The sequence below is a fragment of the Balaenoptera physalus genome, assembly GCF_965194825.1.
Source record: "Balaenoptera physalus genome assembly, chromosome: 2".
Lineage (NCBI taxonomy): Eukaryota > Metazoa > Chordata > Mammalia > Artiodactyla > Balaenopteridae > Balaenoptera > Balaenoptera physalus.
This window is the reverse complement of record NC_138883.1, coordinates 107,444,641-107,468,043: the sequence shown is the minus strand read 5'-3', so window position 1 is coordinate 107,468,043 and position 23,403 is coordinate 107,444,641. Positions and strand designations below refer to the sequence as shown.

Genomic DNA, 23,403 nt, shown 5'->3' with positions numbered 1-23,403 from the left:
CGCTACAGGACGGCCACCTGCTCCTAGAAGCTAAGTGAGGCTTCCTTCCTCTTCCTTGTCCTCAGACAAGCTCACAGTAGAGAGGCGGAGAAGGAACCAATAAAAGGTGAAAAGAAATTCAGAGCAAGAAAAACCCTTCTAGAAAGGCCCCAGCTGGAAAATAGCCAGGAGAAGAAACAGGCAGAGCATACAATGGAAGCTCCAGAGAGCAGAGCCAAGGGCACACGCATGGCCACCAGGATGCCTGGGAATTTCCAAGAAGGGAAAAGCTAAGGAGGAAGGCGGGCACTCTGATTTCCTTTTGACTCCACAGAAAAAAAAAAAATCACTTGCCTAAGAAGCTTTAGAAGCTGGTGGCAGTGAGTAAATCCACTAATCACTTAAGAAGTCCCTCAATGTATAAAAGCACATTTGGGTTAAGTAGACAAGTCAGTGCTAAAAGTTGCAGTAAGTGGAGGATTCAAGCTCAGAGTGGGATAAATACAAACCACACCAAGATACTGGTTAAGTCCTTGTTGATCCCAGGTGCCTGGGGATCATTAGTTCAGATCTTAGCACCTCAGACACACAATTCAGGGTCAATTCTGAGGAGGGTCAGGCCATTTGTTTCACTCCAAGTGGGTGATTTTTATTCTCTGTATTTTTCCACATTTCACAGATTATCTACAGTAAACACATTACTTCTGAAATTTAAAAAATAAATAAATAAATGAGACATGTTAAATGGTTATCGAGGGAGTGTGTTTACTCTCTTGTAGCTCAAAAACTGGCCACTAAATCCAGGCAATATGGATAAGCGTGGCCAGGCCATGAGGTATATATAAAGCACTTGGCCTTGGAAGAGCGGGCATCTAATAGAGTAGTATTTGACAACACAGCACACAGAGCTGCAAAGTAAAAACCTTCCAGGCTTTACAAAATTGTTTTCCTCCAACCCATCTCTAGGCTTTACGATACCTAAAATGAAAGGATTAGCCTCAAAGTTGTTACCAGGAATCCAAGAATAAGGAAGGGAGACAGAGGTGACATGAAAGCAGAGTCCAAGACCATTTATCACCCAGCCTTTATATTTCACGCTGACTTGCAATTTTACAAGTGGCAGTTCTCACAGCCTGCCTATGTGTTCATGTTTCCAAATTCCATCCCCAAACCTGGATCCAGGGCCATTGATCACAGCCCTCTCTCTTGTCCTCCAGCTGAGCTGGAAGCCAAGCAACAGATGACACAACATGAGTCTTTATGAATCAACAGAGTTGTGATAACCAACTTTAGTGTCCGGAGTGCAGTGGATTCCTTTCTGAAATTCATCATTTCAGGAGAGCCCAGCCATCACAGGCCCGGTGTTCCTGGCAATGAACCTGATGCCCAGAGCCTGGAGTGACTCATCCAAGGTCAGGCACCAGTCGGTGACACAGGCTTGCCATCTTGGCTGACCCCCTACCCACTGCTTTTCCCATTATGTCCAAAAGACAACCTTCCTCAGAAACATCAAAGCCTAAAAACTCAATTTATGTCCCCTGAAGAGGAAGCCAGGAATCCTAGCATTTGTTTTTGGCAACTCCATGTTCTAAAAGCACTTAAGAAAAGCTGTCAATTTAGAAAATTCAAACTACAGTGTCTTCCAGGAAAAACAGGCCTTGTTTTTAAAAGAAAATAAGGAAGTAAACAGCCTTTCTGGGGGAGAAGACCCCTAATTCTGTGAAGCTTCATGCAGCTGGGGAAAGCTGTGATGATGCCTTCCAATCCATGCATTAGACCATCCCATTCTTTTTTTTTTTTTTTTTTTGGCTGTACTGCACGGTTTGTGGGATCTTAGTTCCCCAGCCAGGGATTGAACCCAGGCCCTCGGCAGTGAGAGTGTGCAGTCCTAACCACTGGACCACCAGGGAATTCCCTAGACTGTCCCATTCTTGAAGGCGGAGCCAACTGTCACCAGGCCACCCACTGGGCCCATGAGAGGCCTAGGATAAACAGAGCAAAACAGACCACAAAGCCTCACCGCATGCCATGCTCTCTGCATCCCACTGACCCTACTCTGTCCAAACTACGCTTCAGTGCTTTTCAGCTAGTGTCTTACTACTTGACCCTACACAGACATGATGCCCATTTATTAGTCATCGACCTTGGAAATCAACTTCTCCAAAATCAGTTGTAAGATTCACGAGATTCTTCAAAATAGACCTTTAAAAACTAACTGCAGAAAGATCAGTATGCCTTCATTAGGTACAGCATAAAATCATTTACCACTTTAAAATCCTGCTGGTATAGCTACATGCAATTAAAGAAAAGACAACTACTTCCGGAGGTCCACTCACGCCAGTGTGGATGGATCCCTCTCACTGTGTCTTTTCTTTCCCAAGGATAACTTGCAGTCAGTTCTGTCACTTAGATATCCTGCACTGCAGCAGGTGACCTTACAATTCAGAGGGTGACCAAATCATGAAAAGCTCTAACCAAGAATTAAGGTTTTCCCAGGGCAGTGCAAGTACAAGCTTCATTTTGGAAGGATCCAATCAAAAACTCAGGGTCGTATTCAAGCAACCTCATGGAAGGGTGGCCCCTTCAGTGCAAGCCTAGCAGGGACGGAACTGACAGAAGTTCTCAATGGCCAGTCATGGATGTCCACCCCGGCCTTCCCCGTGGCCTCCGCCAAAGGCTTGTTTGACAAACCCAGGCCAAGAGACACATGTGACTGGCTCAGGAGGAAGGGGAACAAAAGGGACTTTGTATAGCTCTGAGTATGCCAACAGATGGCCCAACCCACGTCCTTCGGCCAAATGGAAGCAAGGAGTAGAGACAAATCTTTTCTTAAACAATGCACGGAGGGAGGCTTACCTACCCCAGTCTCTCTCTGCCTTTTGAAAAAGGTCACAGTCTGCTCACTGGGATGATCTCTAACATGCCCATGGCACATTGTACCTTTAATTAAGCAGAATATATCTAAACTTCCAAACATATACAAAATGCCTTTTTCAGTGGCACTATCAGTGAGCAACAGAAGTGCTTTGCCAAGACTGCAAGCCGCCTCAGGTTCCCGAATTCTGATGATCAAAATCGTGTTGAAATACGGACCATGGTAGGGCCTGCAGGTTCAGAAAAGATGGCCAAGAATGGCCTGTGAGAACTGTCTTGAAACAATGCTATCTTTCTTCTGCATCTTTAACTGCTCAAGAAGACTATGCATGTTAAATAGCCGGGCAAAGTTACTCAACTGAGGCAAAAATTCCTTTCCCAACAGTACTCCCTCAAGAAGGAATGTTACATTGTGCCCAACTCCAAGTGAGAACTTTGGATAGCCACAGCAGAAATTCCAGGTCTTTCTAAACCATTTCTAAGCATGTTTTGTGTAACATAATCTTTCTCCCTTTGCCTCGTTTTAGGTTTGCCTGCTGTGAGCCTGGTTATGTTTCAGCACCACGAGTCCAAAGGCAAGTCAGACTGCCCTTGCCCAACTGGATCCCTGTTTAAATCCACAGCAAAGGTGTCCTCTTGTTTCATGGTATGGAGGCCAACCACGACACACCCCCCTGTTTTTTGAGCACATGAGAGACATTGAATATTTGGTTCCCCAGTGTGGTCTGTGGAGCCATTTTAGCCAGGAATGTCCTGCTGCACTCATTTTAGACATGAAAAAACCACCAATGGCTACCATCCATTTGGACACTCATTCCTCTTACTCTCACCTGAACTGCAATTTTGAAAGAATTTGAGGAAAGAATGTTAAAGGAATGGCAAATTTTAGCAAACTACACTTAATGACTTGCACTTTGGGATCACCTTTTTCTCAATTTCAAAATATGTTTGCTAAATGGAAGCCTGGCTTCAAGTCATATCCAGGCCATTTCTCTATTCAATTTTTTGTAATAAGTAAAAATAATGTCTCTGGGAGCAGAAAGATCAGACTGCAAATATAAACGTAGGCCCAGGAAAAAAAACTGTCATCAAGTTATTCCTAGACTCTTCCATAAAGTCGGCATGGCATGTCTGTAATTCTGTCTTAATAGGTACTAGCAGCAAAGATCCAATCTTCTCTGTCTTTCACTGGTCATTTAATCATCAATGACTTAAGAGTCCACTATATTCCATCAACAGATCTCTACTCTGTTTAACAGTAACCTTTACACAGCTCTTTCCAGAGTCTATTAATTCCTTGAATGGTTTTGCCAAATTTCTTTTAACAATTTTTCATGCCCTCCACATACTCCCCCTACTCTTCCTGAAATCTAATGGATCAGTAATGAATATTTATCCCTAAAAAAACCTCAACTTTAGGGGGAAAAAAAAATCCTCTTAGAAAGTAAGTTCTGCAGAAAACATCTCACCAGGTGTTGGGGATCATTTGACACCAGGACCTATCTTGGATCCCTGTGACATATATTCAGACACAGGTCAGAGGTGTGGCCATCCCAGCTCTCCAGTATAGAGCCAGCAACCCAGAAGCACATCTAAAAACATTTCTTCAGGCAGATGAAGACATTATCCAATAGCTCAACACACTTTCTAATGAAAGCAAGTCCCTCTTACCTGAACTCAAAAGTTTTGACCATTGCATATGCTTAATTCCAAAAAACTTGCCAAGTGGCCCTTCTGCCAGACGGTAAGTAGCCACTAAGAAGGCAAGAAAGGACAGGCACGGTGACAGTGAGAGAGGTGAGCGCTAACCACGAGGGAGCTTAAAAGACGCAAAGATTCAGCACTAAAACTGCACAAGAGGTTTGGGGACCTGCTTTGCAGGATTCAACAGTTCTACTCAAATCGCTTACTGGTGTACCACAGTAGTTATAAAATGACGATGATTCTGAATTATCAGGAAAAACGTTGTTCTAGCACACTCTTTGAAACAGATAAATACAAGAAATATTTAGAGAGATTTCCAGAGTGTTTTAAATGAATTAAGTTCAAGAGCTTTCAATTGTAAGAAACTGTTCTCTGAAATGTTCACACAATGTGAAATACCTCATTCCACAATGAAGCTGGATAAAAGGGGGATGCTTGTTTGAGACGGCTTGCTGGTTTCATGTTCAATAGTTAACCCTTCACAGTAGTTTTACCCGGTATTACCGCTTCTCATTATCCCAGCTCCTTGGAAAGCCAAAGACGCCTTTCATTCACCTCAACCACGCAGGGTTTGTGCACGAGCTTGTAAGAAATTTCAAATAGTTACTGAGGGTGTAAAAAATAAATAGCCTGTTTTAATGACCTCAAAGACACAGTCTTCTTAACATAAATCTCACAGGTCAGTGGGTGATGCTAGGGGCTGCTCCACTGTGCCGAAAAAATGCAAACAAAATCATAAATGTGCACAAGAGACATTAAGAAAAGCAAATTCAGGTTAGATAGAAGAACCAGACCATTTACTTTAAAAACAAAAATCTAATTCTTACTTACATTTACAACAGGTATAAAATTCTACACTTTTAATTTCTCAATTAAGACACAAAGCTTAGGACGTCCTTAGTTTCAAATAGCAAGTGAAAGGCCAACAGTTCTCGGGCATCAGCAGAGAGGGGCCAGGTGCTGTGGAATACAGAGAAGAACCCACAAGCCATCACCAAAAGAAGAACTTATACGGACACCAGGATACCGGGATGCATTCCTTTTCTTACAATTTTCAACAATAAATGTATCTTCTCAATTTAGTAGCTTAAGGTTATATTAAGCTGACTGTGGGGTCTCTTGGAATAAAACTATCCTCAGGAGAAAAAAAATCATACTGTAATGAGGCTCTTGCTATCCCTAAGTGACCCAAGGCTAGTTGAGTTCTAGGTGGCTGCAACTTAAGGACAGAACTCTGTGGAACCATTTACAAAGGTCATCAACCCAAAGATACAGCTGGACCTAGAAACAGATTTCTTCCCGTCTAAGGAAGCAGGAACCATCAATTCATAGCTGGGCACTTCCAGAAGGAGCTGAGAAAAACACCAATAGGCATACAAGTCGCCCGGAGATGTTCTAAACGGCCATCCTAACAACCTAATTAAAGATCCACCCATGGAGCCTAATTTTCACCTCCATAGGTTTAATCTTCTTGAATCAAGTACTACGATCTCCAATAGAAAACAAAGTAACCCTCACTGTCGATGCCCAGACATTTTGGGAAGGGAGCAAGAGAGGAAACACAAGGGCACTAATACCATCCACACTCACAAGTACACCAGAAGCCCTCCATCCTCGATGGCACTCATTCACTCACCCCCCACACCGCCAATGAACTTTTACTGAATCCCTAGTATGCATCAGGTATGCCCTAGACACAGGGGATGCAGCCATGAATAAAAGTAGGGTCTCATTTTTGTAAACAAAAATTCCAGCACACTGAGGCAAGTGCAATAATAGTCAGACACTAGGGGAAAATCATAGCCCAAAGGAGGAGCAAATCACCTCCATGTGAACAGCCAGAGGCTGCTTCACAGCACAGGGAAGAGAGGCAGGAGTAATGAAAGTAGAGCACAAAGAATCTTTCTTCTTTGGCTACAGAACATAGTTCATTTTACAGGTTAAGTATACTTAAATGAAACATTAGTGTGTGTGTGTACTCGACAATAAAAGGCAAAACAACTAAAACTTAGTTATAATGCATAGAGGTGATTCACATAATTTTTAAAAATTAGATTATGCAAATCATAGCCCAGTCCTCAAGAGGGAAGGCATTGGTAAACTAAAGACATAAATGTATAGAATCAATATTCCATCGCCAGGAACAATCAAGCTGTGATCATATCACATGACCATATGGGAGCGGAGCTTCTCAAACCTTAATATGCACAAGCATCTCCTGGGGACCCTGTTAAACAGTAGGTTCCGATGCTGGAAGGTGGGGTGGAGGCTGAGAGTAGCATTTCTAATAAGCTCCCAGGTGATGCAGATGCGGCTGGACCCATGGCCCACTCCGAGCAGTGAGGGTGAGGAGGGTCAGAGATGCTTAGTCCTGATTGAGCATCCTAGACACACAGGGGACTCTTGAACAAGACAAATTCCAATCCTCATCTGAAACCTAGTGAGCCAGAATCTTAGGAGATGGGGTTCCCTGTTATTTCTCTCTAAGCTGTACATGTGGTTCTCAGGTACCACCAGACTTGTGAACCACAGTCATGTAGACCTTCTGAGAAGTAAGCCTCCCATATACCTCACCCCAGGAAATGGGGCAGTTCTCTCTGTACACAGATAACACCAGCAGCTGTGGAAGACATCCATAGGGATAGTCAGTCAGGAAGAGGAGGCCCAGCTAAGCTGGCCAGGCTGGTCAACTTGACCATGGTGATGCCTGGAATCACAGCCTCCACGGGCTGACATCTTTGATAGGATCTATCTTGACCCTTTTCATCCACTGTAATTGTTTTCCAAAGCTAGTGCTTAGATCATTATCAAACAGCTTCATAAAACACACAAAAGAGGAAAAGGACTTTTTTTTTAACCTAAAAATTATAGATAAGGGGGTCATCCCTGATGAAAGACTGGAAAGAAGCCAAAAGACAAACATGCAATTAACCAGCCCGATGCCTCCAGGCTCCAATCTTGAAAGGGCTCCCCAGCCACACACCCCCTCACTGCAAAGTACAATTTTGGTAATAAAAGGGATTAAGTGGAATGTGGTCCTTCAGGGCTTTCACACACAAAATGGCTTCTGGAAAAAGGAAAAGTAATAATAGTTTACCCTCTCCAGTGGAATAGGTGATAGAGCTGTGTCCATCTGAAACCTCAGCATTTCATATTTCTCTACGTCCACTTTCTATTTAAGGAGGCACTTCAAATTCTGCTCCATGCATTCAGCCTCTTGCTCCCGATTTGTATGCATCTCATTAAAAGTTGTAAGCCCTGATCCCCTTCTCACCCTTACTTACCCTGGCAGAGGGCAGGAAAATTTTCAACTGGGAAGTCTCACTTTACCACTAAATGTAGGAAAGCCTCCTATGGGAATGGCATTCCAAGACTGCTTCCATACCTTGATAATTGTAAATTGAAAACAACCTAAATGTCCATCAACAGATGAGTGAATAAAGAAGATGTGGTATATACCTCACACCAGTCAGAATGGCCATCATTAAGTCTACAAATAACAAATGCTAGAGAGCATGTGGAGAAAAGGGAACCGTCCTACACTGCTGCTGAGAATGTAAACTGGTGCAGCCACTATGGAAAACAGTACGGAGGTTCCTCAAAAAACTAAAAATAGACTTGCCCTATGATCCAGCAATCCCACTCCTGGGCATATATCCAGACAAAACGATAATCCAAAAAGATGCATGCACCCCTATATTCATAGCTGCACTATTCACAATAGCCAAGACATGCAAGCAACCTAAATGTCCATCGATATATGAATGGATAAAGAAGATGTGGTACATATATACAATGGAATACTACTCAGCCGTAAAAGAGAATGAAATAATGCCATTTGCAGCAACATGGATGGACCTAGAGATTATCACACCAAGTGAAGTAAGTCAGAAAGAGAAAGACAAATATTATATGATATCACTTATATGTGGAATCTAAAATATGACACAAACGAACTTATCTACAAAACAGAAACAGACTCACAGACACAGAGAACAGACTTCTGGTTGCCGGGGTCGTGGGGAGAAGTGGATTAGGAGTTTGGGGTTAGCAGATGCAAACTATTACATACAAAATGGATAAACAACAGGTCGTACTGTATAGCACAGGGAACTATATTCAATATCCCGTGATAAACCATAATGGAAAAGAACATGGAAAGTAATGTGTGTATATATATATTTTTAAGACATGGTATATATATATACAATGGAATACTACTCAGCCATAAAAAGGAAAGAAATTTTGCCATTTGCGGCAACATAGATAGACTTGGAGGGCATTATGCTAATGAAATAAGTTAGACAGAAAAAGACAAATACTGTATGATATCACTTATATGTGGAATCTAAAAAATATAACAAACTAGTGAATAAAACAAAAAAGTAGACCCAACAGATACAGAGAACAAACTAGTGGTTACCAGTGGTGGTGGAGGCAAGGTGCACTGCAGAGATTGGGGGAAGGGTTATTACGCAATTATATGAAATCATGTGCGTGAAACTTCGGAAAACTGTAAAGCACTACAGAATTTAAAGAATCTCTCATGCAATTAAAAAAAAAAAAAGGGAAGTGGTGTTGTCAGGGTCAACAAGCAGACCATGTTCTGCTCCCCTCTACTTAATGCTCTGGGAAGAAATATCCAAAGCTCCCTCAACTATACGTGGATCACGTCACTCAAGGAAAAAGAAGGGGCGGGGGAAGGAGCAGCTTGTAATTCCTACCATGTGCCACATGCACTATGTTCATCTCTCTATTCTTGGGTCCTAAGAGGGTAATTGTATAAAGAAATGAATGACTAAATAAATGTCTGGAAATAACAGGATGAACAACATCCTGTCCTCCAGGACTTCCGTTTTCTAGCTGGGAGACGAGCCGGCACAGTATAATTCAAGTGCAGTGAAGGAAGTTCAGGCTCAGAAACTCAGAGTCGCAGTTAGGAGGTGGTGAAGCCCACATCTGGACTCAGGTCTTCCAATTCCATGTTGCTGCGCTCTCCTTTACCCCATATTGCCTTCTTGGAAATAGATGTCAACAGCCTTACAGGAACAGAGAGGGAGGAGAGTCCAGCTGGGGGTGGGGTGACTGGGGAAGGCGTCAGGAGGGAGTGGCATCTGAGGCAGGCTCAGAGGAGCTGAGCTGCCTGAACGTCAGGGGCCCACATCACTCGTGCACCCGCCTTTCTGCAAATCTGCTCATAATCTACTCACCACGTACCTGTATTGAATAAGCATGGGGGTGGGGGGATGGGGAGCAGTGGGAGACAGGGCAATGTCTTTTCAAATGTTTGTCTTTTTTCCTCTTCCTTTAAAAAAAATTTTTAATTCTTATCTGCTAAGACTGGGAAGGAAGGGACAAAAGCCTAGCATAGGAAAGAAATATGGATTCTTTTCCCCCAACAAAAAGAATATGCAGTGGGGACAGTCAGAAGTTCCTGAGAATTTTATCCTATCTGTAGAAGCATAACTCTTAAAATGGAGAATCATCCAGAAAATCTCCTATGGGGCCTGAACCTCTGCCATGTAATGATTTTTCCTTCTTACGGGAATAAAGGTTAACAAAGTGCAGCCTTTTTTCTAAATAAGGTCACAAGGTCCTTTTCACAGTCAGATATCTGCTCTGAGAATTAACGTGTACAAATCCCCTGCTTGAATGGACATCTCCCTAATCCACTTCTGGAGAGGCTCATGCTTTTGTTTAAAACCCCCAAGACCCTGCCAGCTGAGGTCCAGCCATAAGCAGAGGCTGTAATTCAATTTTGCCAAGAGCCTGGGACCTCAGCCCTAGGGAGGGTCAGCCCTGAATGAAGGCTCCAGGGCCGGGCACCCCCCCCTGGCCACGCCCACCCCAGCTCTGAGGGAACACACCAGCTCAGGGGTCTCAGGACCCCTGGGATAACTGAAGATGCTAAAAGCACTGAGGATAAAAGTGCCCGTGACACCTACGGGCTGGTCTGCTTCCCTCTGGCCTCCCACCATTTGTCCTCCTGGCAATAAAGGAATGGCAGCATCACCCTGACGGGGGTGGGGAGGGCTAATTCAGACAGATCTAAAAACAGCCTTCCTCACCAGCATCCTCTCTTCTTGTAGACAAGGAGGTTCAGTGCTGTTTCCTTACATTAGACTTCGCCCACCTTGTGATGGACCAGCTTATTACCTGGGAGAGTAAGAGGGGCGACGCTGGGTAGATTTGGGAGAAATTTTTGTAAGGTAAGCTTAGAACAGATTCACTCCTGACAGTAACATGCTCAAATTCATCCTACACTTGTTTAAAACAAAAAAACAAAAAACATACCAAGGGAGGATGGGAAGACAGTAACTTACTACACGATTATTATGGGCCAGGCGTGGGGACAGATGCTTCACCTGCATTACCTTGTTTAGTGCCCTTCTCACAGCAACCCTACCCAGGTGGGTAGGTTACCAGCATTTTACAGGTGAGGAAAATGAAACTCAGGAGCTTTCTAACTGGCCTGCACTCACGCAGCCATTAGATGGTGAGGCAACGTTTGAACCCAGATCTGGGTGACAAGTGTCGGGCAGCGTGGCTCTGCCGTTTCTGTCACAAGTGAAGATTCTCAGATGAAAGTTTACTGTTTGCTGAGTTACCAGTGCTGCAGCTGGCCAACAGCTGCTCAGGAACCAGACTTCCCAGATCGTGATTTATACCCATTAACTGGCTCTCCAGCTACAAACATCCTAACCCAGTGTTCCAAAGAAGGCAGAAGGGAACACAGGCAAATGCAAGTAGTTATTTCCAGATTTCCAATCCTTCTTCCACCCCAACAGGAAGGCTGCACCAGCACTCTGAGTGCTCCAGTGTAACACAGTTAGAAGGTGGCCAGAACATCGTCCTGGGCTATTGCACTTTCCAAAGGACCACCTCAGATCACCTGCCAAGGGTCATCACAGACTTCAGAATTGACAAAGTTCTCTGTGATTACAAGAATTCCACCATAACAGAAGGCAATTATTTGGGATAGATCAATGCAAAATAAAACCTTATTTGCACATTTTCATTTATGAATTTCACAATTTTTGGAAATTTCACAATTTAGAATTTCAAAATTTCTGGAAGCAATGAAGGAAAATGTTTGGGAAAAATTACAAAAGGAAAGTTATATACTGAAGAATTAATTACTTTTAAAACAGGGATAGGACTTCCCTGGTGGTGCAGTGGTTAAGAATCCGCCTGCCAGTGCAGGGGACAGGGGTTTGAGCCCTGGTCCGGGAAAATCTCACATGTGGAGGAGCAACTGAGCCCGTGGGCCACAACTACTGAGCCTGCGCTCTAAAGCCCGCGAGCCACAACTACTGCGCACGCAAGCCACAACTACTGAAGCCCGCATGCCTAGAGCCTGTGCTCTGCAACAAAGAGAAGCCACAACAATGAGAAGCCTGTGCACCGAAGAGTAACCCCCGCTCGCCGCAACTAGAGAAAGCCTAAGCGCAGCAACAAAGACCCAACGTGGCCAAAAATAAATAAATAAATAAATTTATTTAAAAAATGAAGTAAGATAAAAAAATAAAACAGGATATCTCCAGATAGCAGGATTATGAGGGCAATTTTATTTTCTTCTACTGATCTGAATTTTCTAATGTATCTGTAATAGCACCAATTACTTAACATAGTAAATAAAAGTTGAAAGATGCATTTGGATAACTTAGCTTGCTCATAAAATGACAATGTGTTAGACATTTAGCCATTTATTGAAATATATGCATATATACCAGAAATTAAAGGGAAAACAAATTCCCCACCAACACAGCTTTCCCCTACCCCAATTCTCAGAGGCTGGTTATTTATTTATTTCCCCCTCGTGAAATGAGGCTTCATCTACCTTGAAGTACATTCCCGAACAAGAACACAGGATACACTCTCAACTGATGATGGAGACCCCACTTTCTAGCAGAAAGGAGAAGTGAGGCTCCTGGTGTCATAAAGCTCCAATCACTACAGAGTTAAAGCCAAGGGTGGCAATGACCCCAAAGTAATCTGACAGCCATCTGGAAGTCGGGCAGTTGGCAGCCGTGATCCATCTATTACAAGGCCACTGTTATCACTGTGTTGTCTTAGGTTCTGGATTTGTCTACGTGGCATCCGTTCATCACAGGGTCAAGTACATGAACTATTTTCCTCTTTTCCATATTCTTGATGCTCTGGCATTTGGGGCTTTACAGTCCTCGGGGGAGACCACCCCTCTCCCAGGGCCGGCCACTTCTTAGAAGACAGCGAAGTCTCAGCCAGGAGCATGGCTCATATACAAGCCAACCAATCCACAGTCTACATCCCCCCCGTCACTTCCTTTATCCAACTCTCACACACCAAGGGCCAGGTACCAGGAACCTAGAGACCACCCCTATTGCCCAAAGCCCACCAGGATTATTCAAACTAGCCAGTTTGAAACTGTTTACTCTGCCCTGCCTTGCTTTTCCTGTGGAAACCCCGATAAAGGCTCTGGCCAAGGCTTTCTCCTCCCTCCTGTCTTCTGCCTCCTGACTACCCTGATGCCTCCTATGTGGCATGGTCCCTCTTCTCAGGAAATTTACGTAACAAAAATCATCTTTCAATGGCCTTGGCCTCTCCATATCATCATGCCTCTGTAAGTTAGGACCCAGGAACAGAACAGCCATCCATCAACCCTGGGCAATGAGAAAAAGCCTCCAAGCAGAAACTAAAAACCATCGCTAAGCCCATGTGCTTGATTGAGGTCACGGAAGAGAGCAGTTCCTAGGAGCCAGAATCTACTGATACCACCTTGGTTACTGGGTACATCCTGGGTCCTTTCAGTCCTGCCTGAAGCCATGGTACTATCAGAACAGTGCAGAGACAGGGGTTCCTGAGGAAGATGGTCAAATGAGAGACGACATATCAGAGAGAGGGGAGCAACCCACGTACCCTAACAGGCTGTAGAGTAGCTAGTATTTGAAGTCAGCGCAGAATTCCGAGTCACAAGGGGAAAAAGATAAAATTATGATACTTATCTACTACTTCTTAAGAGGGAAAGTTTGTAATGTACTTCAGACATTTGCAAGAAAAACAGAATAGTTTGGCCTGTAACTGGGGGAAACGTCCATTATTTAGCTAACTTGCTCATACTGAACTCCTCCTTCCTGGAGGAAGATACCAAAGTAAATGAGGCACCACTGCTTTTTCAGCATGTTAGTTTTAATTCGTTCTAGCTCTTCTCAAAACCTTACTCTTCACATTTCCTGGACAGCTTAGTCCTCGTCCGTCAACCTCAGCTTCCCTTCCCATACTCTCCCCAACACCTATTCCCCAACACGACCACCACCAGACCACATTTATCTAGCATTTCAGTATCAGCCGCAGAGGACTTAGTGTGAAAAAGGTGATGCATACCTGGCCAAAGCCCCTTCCTCAAGCAAAAACTCCATAGGTAGAAAAGCAAATGACATCTATCAGTGTCTTTAAAACTTAAGAACATACACAACTCTAAGAAGTTTTTGCTGATACCAAGGCACAGGATAAGGAATTACATTATTAACATTCTTTTGGGGAAGATGGAATGTCTCCAAATCTAGTTGTCCTAAGGCTGCCTATAATTTTTACTTAAATTCAGGCATAAGCACAACCTCTGGGAATATATGGCCAGACATATTTATTTTTCCAACCAGCTGTCTCTGGGATGTGGTGAAAGCCTGCCGTCACAATTCCTCTGATGACATGGACAAATGTGTCCCAAGTCATGCAGAGATAACCCCACAAATAAGTTCAGGCATTACAACTACCCAGAACAAATCAAAACACTATTTGAGAAAAAAAATGAATCCACAAATCAGTTTAATCTTTATAACACTCCCTTTAAAAGAAAGGCCACATCCTTGAGGTCAGGGGCTGTGTCATACCCCTGTATATGTTCCCCCCAAATTTTAGCAGCATACTAGGTAGGAGAGTCAAGATGTACTGTTACTCATGAGTATTTGTGATCATTTATTATATTTCCTTTTTAAAAGTACCTTTCCCCTATTTTTTATTTCATTTTACTGTCCCTAAAATAGATTGCATGTGGTCATGTTGTTTGCTTCCTAATAAGAAGCGGGAACAACAGTTCTAGGGGTCAGCAAGGTCAAATGTCCAATATGAAACAGTTCATAAAGTACAAGTTTGAGAAGCTTAAATCAAGGTAATACTGGCCACAATCAAACTGAAAATGTCCAGAGCTCTAAACAGCACATCTTTCCCATATGGCAGCGTCCTGAGTCTTGAGAATCACATCTACAAAGGAATCCCATAATCCCATAATGGTCCAGGAGCAACCATCTAGGTCTTAGGAATCCCATAATCAGTCCTGGAGCTTTCACGCCCGATATGCAAACATCATGCAAGCTGACCAAACCCAAGCAGCTCAATGTCAGAAGAGAAGAGACTGTCAAAAGAGAAATGCAGTGACAGCAGCCTGGACAATCATCTTTTGCATTTAGAGAACTGGCAAGCACATACAGAGAAGAGATTTCTCCATATCCTCATCTGTCTTTTCTGCTCCTAGATAATTAGGAGGCAGCCAGGACAGCCAGATGTAGTCAAAGGGACCTCAGTGTTCACAGGCTCTTGTACTTCTGTCTCCAGGGTAGACCTTACTCTTGCCACAAGGGCAGAGATGACGCTCTGTTCCTACCTCAGGCAAGTTGTTCCTCTCCGTGGGCTCTGAGGACATCAGCCCTTCCACCTACATTCAGGAGCACACCCTGAAGAGAACAAGGGTGCCCGCTTCAGGAAAGTCCCATGTACAAAAAGCACTTGCAAACCAGACGTAACTTTAAAGGAGGAGGTGGTCCTCTTTAAATGCTCACCTCCTCTGCGACACGTAGATTAAGTTATACAAGCTCAACACCACATTAACCAAAGGGTCAAAGCTAAGGTCACCAGTGTGGGGACAAAATGACATCATGCACTTCCTGATGTGATACACCCAGAAAGATGCAAAACATCATTTATAAGCATTCTGACAGAAACTCATCCAATCATGAGGAATCTCCTAGTGAGGAATTATCATACAAATCGAAATTGCTAGGAAGTACCGGACATTTTTTAAGCGTATAAGCCAATGTCATCAGAGACAAAAAAAGAAAAAAGGCAGAGGGACCATTCCCAGTTAAAGGGGATGACAGAGACGTGACAACTGAATAAAATGTGCATGATCCTGGATTGAGTCCTAGGTCAGGGGAAGAATGGCTGTACAGGACGTTACTGTCATAAGTGGCAAAATTTGGGTATGAATTGTATATTCAATAATAGTAAGTCAATGTCATATGTCCTGTTTTTACTAATTAAACTGGAATTACAAAGAGGAATGTCCTTGTTCTTAGGAAAGACATGCTGAAGCTATTTAGGGGTCAAGTGGCATGATGTGTGTAACTTCCAAATGGTTCAAAAAAGATAATATGCAATGGAGAACGATAAAGCAAATGTGGCAAAATATTCATAATTGATGAATTAAGCTTAGGCTATATAGGAGTTCTTTGTATTCCGGCAACTTTTCTGTATGTTCGAGATTATTTTAAAATAAAGTCTTTTAAAACGAATTCAAATTCAACTTGCAAAGCATTTGCACAGTAACATCGGCTGAATAAGGCAAGGCCCCCACTGCATAGTAAACTCACCTGTCACCATCTACTCACCCACAGACCCAGGTGACCGTGCCCCTCTTCCACCTCCAAGTCAACACCTGGCTGAGCTCAGCCCTTCAGATTCATCTCCCAGGAATCAGAAATTGAGACACACAGACTGAGCCAGGAAGCTGTGAGGCGCTGAGCAGAACAGAGGGAAGCTTCAGGTATGAGGTCTCCATAGGAAGTGTGGACAGAGGAGCAGATCTGGTCTGTGATAAGGAGGAATGTGGTGGCACTGGACAGAAACATCCCAGAGCATGAACGAGTGCACTGGTGGGTACCTCTCAGGCACGCACCAAGTCCTCAGTAAAGGTTGGCGGCAGCCAGCAGCCGTATTGAACAGCTCCACAGACCGCACCTGCTTCATTTTAGCCACCTCACCTGTGTCTCTGTTCCTTGGCACAGAAGCCTTGACAAGAACAGACTACCAACACAACGGGATTAAGAGTCCCCACGAATTCCTACCCACAAAGGTAACAGGGAGAGCACAGCCACCCACCCCTTGCTCCCATGCGGCTGCCCCGTTTCCCAATAGGAAAGGGTGGCTCCTTCTGTTCTCCTCATGCCCACCGCCTCTTATCCAGGGACAGACTGCCTGCAGTGAAGAGTACAGCCTGTGACAGAGACCACTCAACCTCTGCCAGGCATAATGCAATGTGGCAAACGGTGGGAAGGAAAAGACTTGGGCCCTGACCAGTCAGGAAACCTGGATCCTTGGGCTGACTTCTGCCACTAACCTCCATGCAAACCTGATAAATTACCACACTCGTCTGACCTGCGTGTAGAGAGATTAATGGTACCCAAAGTTGTCTATGTCCTCATCTCCAGAACCTATGCATATGCTACATTACATGGTAAAATGGACTTTGCATGTGGGATTAATTTAAGGATCTCGAGATGGAGAGTTTGCCTGGATTATCCAGGTGGGTCCAATGGAAAAAACAAAAAGGTCCTTAAAAGCAGAGAACCTTTCCCAGCTGTGGTCAGAGGGAGATTACAATGTAGCTGGATTTGAAGATGGAGGAAACCAGCCAAGGAAAGCGGGTGGCCTCTAGAACCTGGAAAAGGCAAAGAGATGGATTCTCCTCTAGAGCCCCCAGAAGGAACAGAGCCGTTGATTCTAGCTCCCTGAGACTCGTATCAGGCTTCTCATCTACAGAATCATAAGATAAAACAGATTTATGGTATTTTAAGTCACTGTGTTTGCGGTCATTTGTGTCAGTGGCAATAGAAAACTAATTCAGACCTTATTTCCCTCATCTGGAAATGAGTGGGTTTTCATCCTTTCTGAGAAGTGGGATTAGTGGAGCCTACGGTCCACCTCTTAAACTCCTAGAAGCCCCTGGGGCACCCCTGGAAAAAGCTTGGCCCTGGACCATGAGATCTCTAAAGGTAAGTAATTCACAAAACCAACGACCTCCATGTCAGACTGAACTCATTTAGTATCATCCGCCCTTGTTTTGGACAGTACTTTGCCACCACAGCTCTTTCTTTTTTTAGTAATAAAAATGTCTCCCGAGTTACTAAGTAATTGGCAAACCCCAGTGATCCAGAATACCAGCATCTACATCACATCCACTTCATCAGTGAAGGCTCCTCCAGCAACCACGCCCACCCCGGAGGGCTTTCGCGCTGCCTCGGATCCAGCAGTGAGGTCACCACGGCCCCCTTCCAGATTTCTGAGTCATGCTCACCACTGCAGGTCCAAGCAGCAGCAGGTGGACTGTGACCTCAAGGCAGCAAAGCCCAAACCCAGCCCTGGAAATTCAGCTGCTGCACAAGGATCACCCCCTGCCCTCCTCCCTAACATCTTCCCCACGCAACTGCCCCTTCCATCTCCTGGGAGCCATGCAGCTGGCCGAAGGACACACCACCGCCAAATGTAATCCATGGGTGCAGTGATGCGCTCCAGCTACATCATGGGAGCTACTTAACTGACTGCCTCTGCTCTCAGGAGGACGTGTGAGGGTATTTTGTTTACCACTGAAATATTTCCATTGAAAAAAACATCTGGGGAAAACAGCTACTGTCCTAACTATGATTCAGTCTCACTAGTAAGGCCCGTGCCGAGGCTCGTGGCTGTTAAGATGGTAGGTTTTTGAGCAGAGACTATTTGGAGCTTCCACTTCTTCCTTCTATCAACAGCTGGAGAGTGTGTGTGCCCCGTGCAGGTGCAGTTCCAGGGGCAAGAGGTCAAAGCCAACCAAGACAGACCCAGGAGAAAAGAGCTGTCATTCCTTTTGACGATCTTTGTTGCATCTACTCAAAACTGAAGCCCACCAGGTGGGCTGCCCAGGAGAGCTATCCAGAGGTAGAGAGCATCACCTCTAAAGCAAAGAGCATTTAGGTACCAGGGACTTGTACTGGAAATGGTTCTGGCCCAAAAGGGAGTCTGTCCTAAGCACCAGGGTGCAGGAATCAGCCAGACAGGGTGCCGGCTGCTATACAAAAGGAAGAAGCCTGTTCTAGGGTGGGAAGACCAGCAAAGCTCACCTACAGGGAATTTTATCGGCCTTTTATCATCCTGTCATCATCCACTCCTGTTAAATACAAGATCTGCCACAGATGCCTGCTGAATGACAAAGAGGAACCATGACTGCGTTGGAGAAATGTGCCTCTGAAATGTCACAGAGCAATTCTGGGTGCCTGGGAGACCCCAGCTGCAGACAGCCCGGCACGGCCATCGACAGTAAGAGTACCAAGGAGCTTCCCTCTGAGCAGGAACAGAGGTGGGGAACTGGAGAAGGAAGTGAGGCCACAGCTGCCTGGGCAGCAAGAAGCCCCCTCCAGCCTGACCCACATCTTCCCTCTCCTACGTGCTTGAACACATGCTCCCGAGCCATCTATCAACACTCGGCACCACTGGGCATAATCAAGAATGGGAGGGATGCAGAGAAAAGGAGCCCGCGGAGAGGACAGGGTAAGTCCAGAGACGAGGCCTCGAAGGCTGAAACCCAGAACCAGAGAGGACATCCTGGCAACTCCTGCTAGTTAGACTTTGTTTGAAGCCCTATGAACTCCCAGACCTGCCATGGCCGTATTTTTTTGGGAGTCTTCTATATATTTAGCTTTCAAAATGACAAAAATTTGAGATTAACAACATTCTGTACTAGTGACAGCCCTTAGGTCATTGGGAACCTAAGTATATCATCTTCTTAAAAGGTGAATTTTTATGCTTGGTTTTCTCTATTGCTTCTCTGTTACCTCAGAAGCTCATTTACTTGAAAGACATATGGTGCCCAGAAACGTCAAGTACAAATTGTTTGAGGCAGGACTGGGACTTGTGACTCCAAATCTTAACTTGTTTAAAATAAACTGCCAGCTTCCCGGGTTCAAATAAATAAATAAATAAATAAAGGTGAATTTTTAAAGGTGCATATCTTCTGACCTCAAAATTCTACAGAAGTGCCCATATGGTCTACAAATAAATGTTACAAAAATGCTCATTGTGATATTACCCAAAAGAAAAAAAGTGGGGAGAGGGAAGGTAAGAAGCCCAGCCAGCAACAGGAGGATGAAAGGTCATACAACTTAACTCTTCATGTAAAAAGTATGTAACAATTAACAGAAAGAAATAATATGCGGTCTTTCAATATGGGATAGATTTCTTTTTAGCAGGGGATCAATGTCCACGATGTTAGTTTTTAAAATACATTACACAGAACATTATTACACGATATTAATTTTGTTTTTAAAAAATATGCTTTCTCACACACAAAGGGTCATGAGTATATTATAGAGAGTCCTGCTACCACCTTGAAAATATTGTCCCTTCTCACAAAAACTAAACGATGTCAACAGTATCCTTTACTGTTCTTAAACCAGGTAAGAGCTCTGTCTGTGAGGAGGGAAAAGGTGTAAAAACTGCCAAATCCCCAGTCAGTCATTCCTTTAATTAGAAACCTTGCTTTTTAGGCTTCTCTTTTTTTAATAAAGAGAAACATGCCTCTGAGGGTCCCAAATGAGAAAAAGGGTTGGGATCGGATGTCACCATGGACCCACAATTTCAGACAAGGTAATACAATGGATTAGAACATCCCGGTTTGCTGGATAGGGGTACTCAGCCATAGGTTGCAGGCAAAATCCTTCTGTGCCCGCCAACCCCAAGTGCCCTGTGAGCAATAGTGGCTCTAAGGCTGGGATGGTTTGAATGACAGGGATTGACAGACTCCTGCATTGAAGCAGAGGCAAGAAGCAAGGATGGCAAATCACAAAGTATCCGAATACTGTTTATCCCTGCATTTGAAGCGGGGAGGGGCCTGCATCTCCATCCCCTGGCATCCTAAAATTTGTCACATTGTACCAGATGTACTTTAAAAAGAAAAATTCACAATCAGGGGAGACAGTCCCAAGTCTGGTAACCCTATAGCATGAAACACAGGCCCAAAAGGCTGGACACTTTGACTGGCAAAGACTCTGTGGGGGAAGCTACTCTCTTCCCTTCTTATACATCTTTTCCTTTTCTTCTTTAATATCAACAGGTTGCAAAGTTAGTCTTGTAACATTGTATCTCTTTAAAATATACTTTTACTTTACAAACAAAAGCTGTTACAGGAGAGTACTTTTTTAAGACACACATTCAACCTCTTCCACCCCGTTTGCTCTCTCCCATTACTGAAAACAATTGGAGACCCCAGAGAGGAGGCCTTCTGAAGTCCACAAAAGGCAAGGAAACACCTACCGTTGTGTTTACCTGCGAAGGCCTGTAATTACCAGAGACCCATTTGACCACTGTTAGCACCACCCTGTTTGCTCAGGGATTCATCAGCAGTACTTATTAAGTCACTGCTCTTCTGATACACTGGCTTTAGAGAAGCCAATGGAAGAAGGAAATTACACTGTTGGGTTCATTTAACAAATGTTTATTGAGCCCAAGGCTGAGCTCTGGGCCCCGGGATACAGGCTGGATGAAGCATAATCCCTGTGCTCAAGGGGCTCATTTTTACAGACCAAGAAATTGGCTTCAGACATGGGCAAAGAGCTCAACTGGAGGGAATGCAGCCAGACACGGGGGGAAAGGGGCACTTCAGCCAGTCCTTGAAGACCGAACGGCCAGGATGAGTACACAGTGCTCCAGGAACATCATATCTAAAACCGTTCTCCCTGCCAAGTAAAAGTCACCTCCTTCCTTTCACTGTTGAGGAATCAGGCCCAGAAAACAGAACCCACTAGACATTGGTGCCTGTATGAGAAATTGAGGCCCAGGTAAACATATAGGGGCACAAGTTTACTCACTACGGATCTGGGAGGTGAATCCAGTTCCCACCAGCTCCAGATCCTTAACTCTGGATGCAAAAGCCTAAAGAAGTGAAAAGGCGCTGCTTTTAAGATCCAATTCCATGTTTCCATGGGTGGGCCCACCCTACCGCTCCAGTGGGGAGGGATGCACACGGACTTAGTAACACAGAGTTTGCAACACAAGCCTAATACTACGGTTCCTGCGTTGCCTAAAACATGAGAATCAGAGTGCACACCTTGCCTCGGAAGCCTAGTTATATGGATTCAAATTAATTCTGCATTTGGTGAGTGGCTCAGTATATACACGCACTCAGCATATATATGAAACCAAAATCAAGGAACCTAATTCAAAACTTAAAATCCATAAAGCTCTAGAATTGTGTATCTTACACAGAGTAGACAAAATAACCCTGAGCTGAACAAGGTTATTTGGAAATGGTCAGATACAGGTATCCCATAAAGTGGCCAGAAAATGGTCTTCAAAAACAATGCCATCAACCTGACTACTCCTCACCTTCTGCCTCCAGCTGTGAACCATCAAGGACTAAGTTGTAGCCCTGACTCTCGGGGTCACAGGCAGCCATTGCAGGGCCCCTAGAGACCTGTCCCCAGGGAGGCTGGCAGAAGCCAGCAAGGGTGGGGCGAAAAGTCGGCCTCCAAAATGTACCCTTCTCTTCCCTGTTCATTTCTGCCCCACACTGGCCAAGCTCCTCCTCTAACTCAAGGGAAGAAAGTGCTACAGAAGCAATACTTTAAAGATGACACACAGGGAAGCACCATACCCAGGGGTATGATGAGGGCAAGACGGAAGAAAAGTAACACAAATAATCAGCAAACCATTCTTGCCACCAGTAGTAAAATCCTTTCTAGTCATGATCCAGGTGGTAAAAGCAAGAGGAGAAAAGGCCCTGCCCAAAGGCCGACAGACCAGGCCGGATCCTGAGCCTACTTGCTGTGTGACCCCAGGCAAGTTCATCACCCCTGACCTCAATCCTGTCCTCTGTAAAAAGGTGACTACCTGCCTCGTGAGCCATCGGGAAGGTTAAAGGCACCAGGCCATGTGCCAAGTGCTTTGCCCAAAACCTAGTATATCGTAAGTGCTCCATAAATGGCCACTAGAACTATTAACTAGTGGAGAATCAATCTGGCTCCTTGTAAAAACTAAACATGACTTCCGAAAGGCTTGACTGTGGCAGTACAGCAGTGCTGAGCCGGCAACACCACACCGGCATCTTGAGAGAACACCCCAGGGGCCAATTCACCAGCTGGACTCAAGACGCCCCCTTTGGCAGCAGTGCCCTAAGCACCCCCTGCCAGCCCCTCGAACCCTCGCTCTGCCTGCTCTTTCTGTGGTCAGTTCTCTGCTTCCAATATAGTCTTGCTTCTCAACAACGCACTTAAAGTGCCACATTAGCCCAGCTGAGGCAGTCCGCTCTTAAAAACAAGAAACAGCCTCAGTATTTTCAGAAATGCTGACTTCAAAACAGGCACACTGCGGAGACCTCACAGGATTCCACCTCAAGAATCTGAAAAGCATCATATTTAAGGGAGGATTTCATTGACAACACCGCAACACACAATAACAAGGTACAAGCTCACAGACACTGGGGAGGGTAACAGGCTCCCATACTCTCTGGTCGGGCTCGTATTTCAAACCACTCAGCCTCCCACGGCTGAGGGAGACAGACGTACCAGACAAACTCCCGCCGGGTCTCTGGGGGCTCTACAGGCACACACCTCAGGCAGTTCGCCAAGAGTCACACTCGAGGACAAGTCTCATGGGCATCGGGATCCTTAGACCTTACTTCTCCAAGTGTGAGCTACAAACCAGCAGCTTCGGCATCAACCTGGACCTTGACAGAAGCACAGACTCGCAGGCCCCACCCAGACCAACCCCATCAGGGTCTGCAGTTTAACTAGATCCCCAGGTGCCAGTGCTTGAGAGTATTTAGAACAAAGAAGTCTACCCAGACAG

At 44.7% G+C, this 23,403-nt stretch overlaps 1 protein-coding gene across 7 annotated transcripts in view; it reads right to left on the bottom strand.

Annotated features, from left to right (window-relative positions):
* Positions 1–23,403, bottom strand: part of TLN2 (talin 2) — a 447,219-nt gene that overhangs the window by 338,610 nt on the left and 85,206 nt on the right. Inside the window, exon 3 of one of the 7 annotated variants that reach the window (XM_082444639.1) lies at positions 16,200–16,328. The exons of 5 other annotated variants lie outside the window; for them this stretch is intronic. The gene's annotated coding sequence lies outside the window, so the exon portion shown is untranslated. Of the gene's footprint in view, positions 1–16,181; positions 16,329–23,403 lie in introns of those variants that run through there. One more of the 7 variants, XM_082444640.1, reaches the window with a different exon arrangement.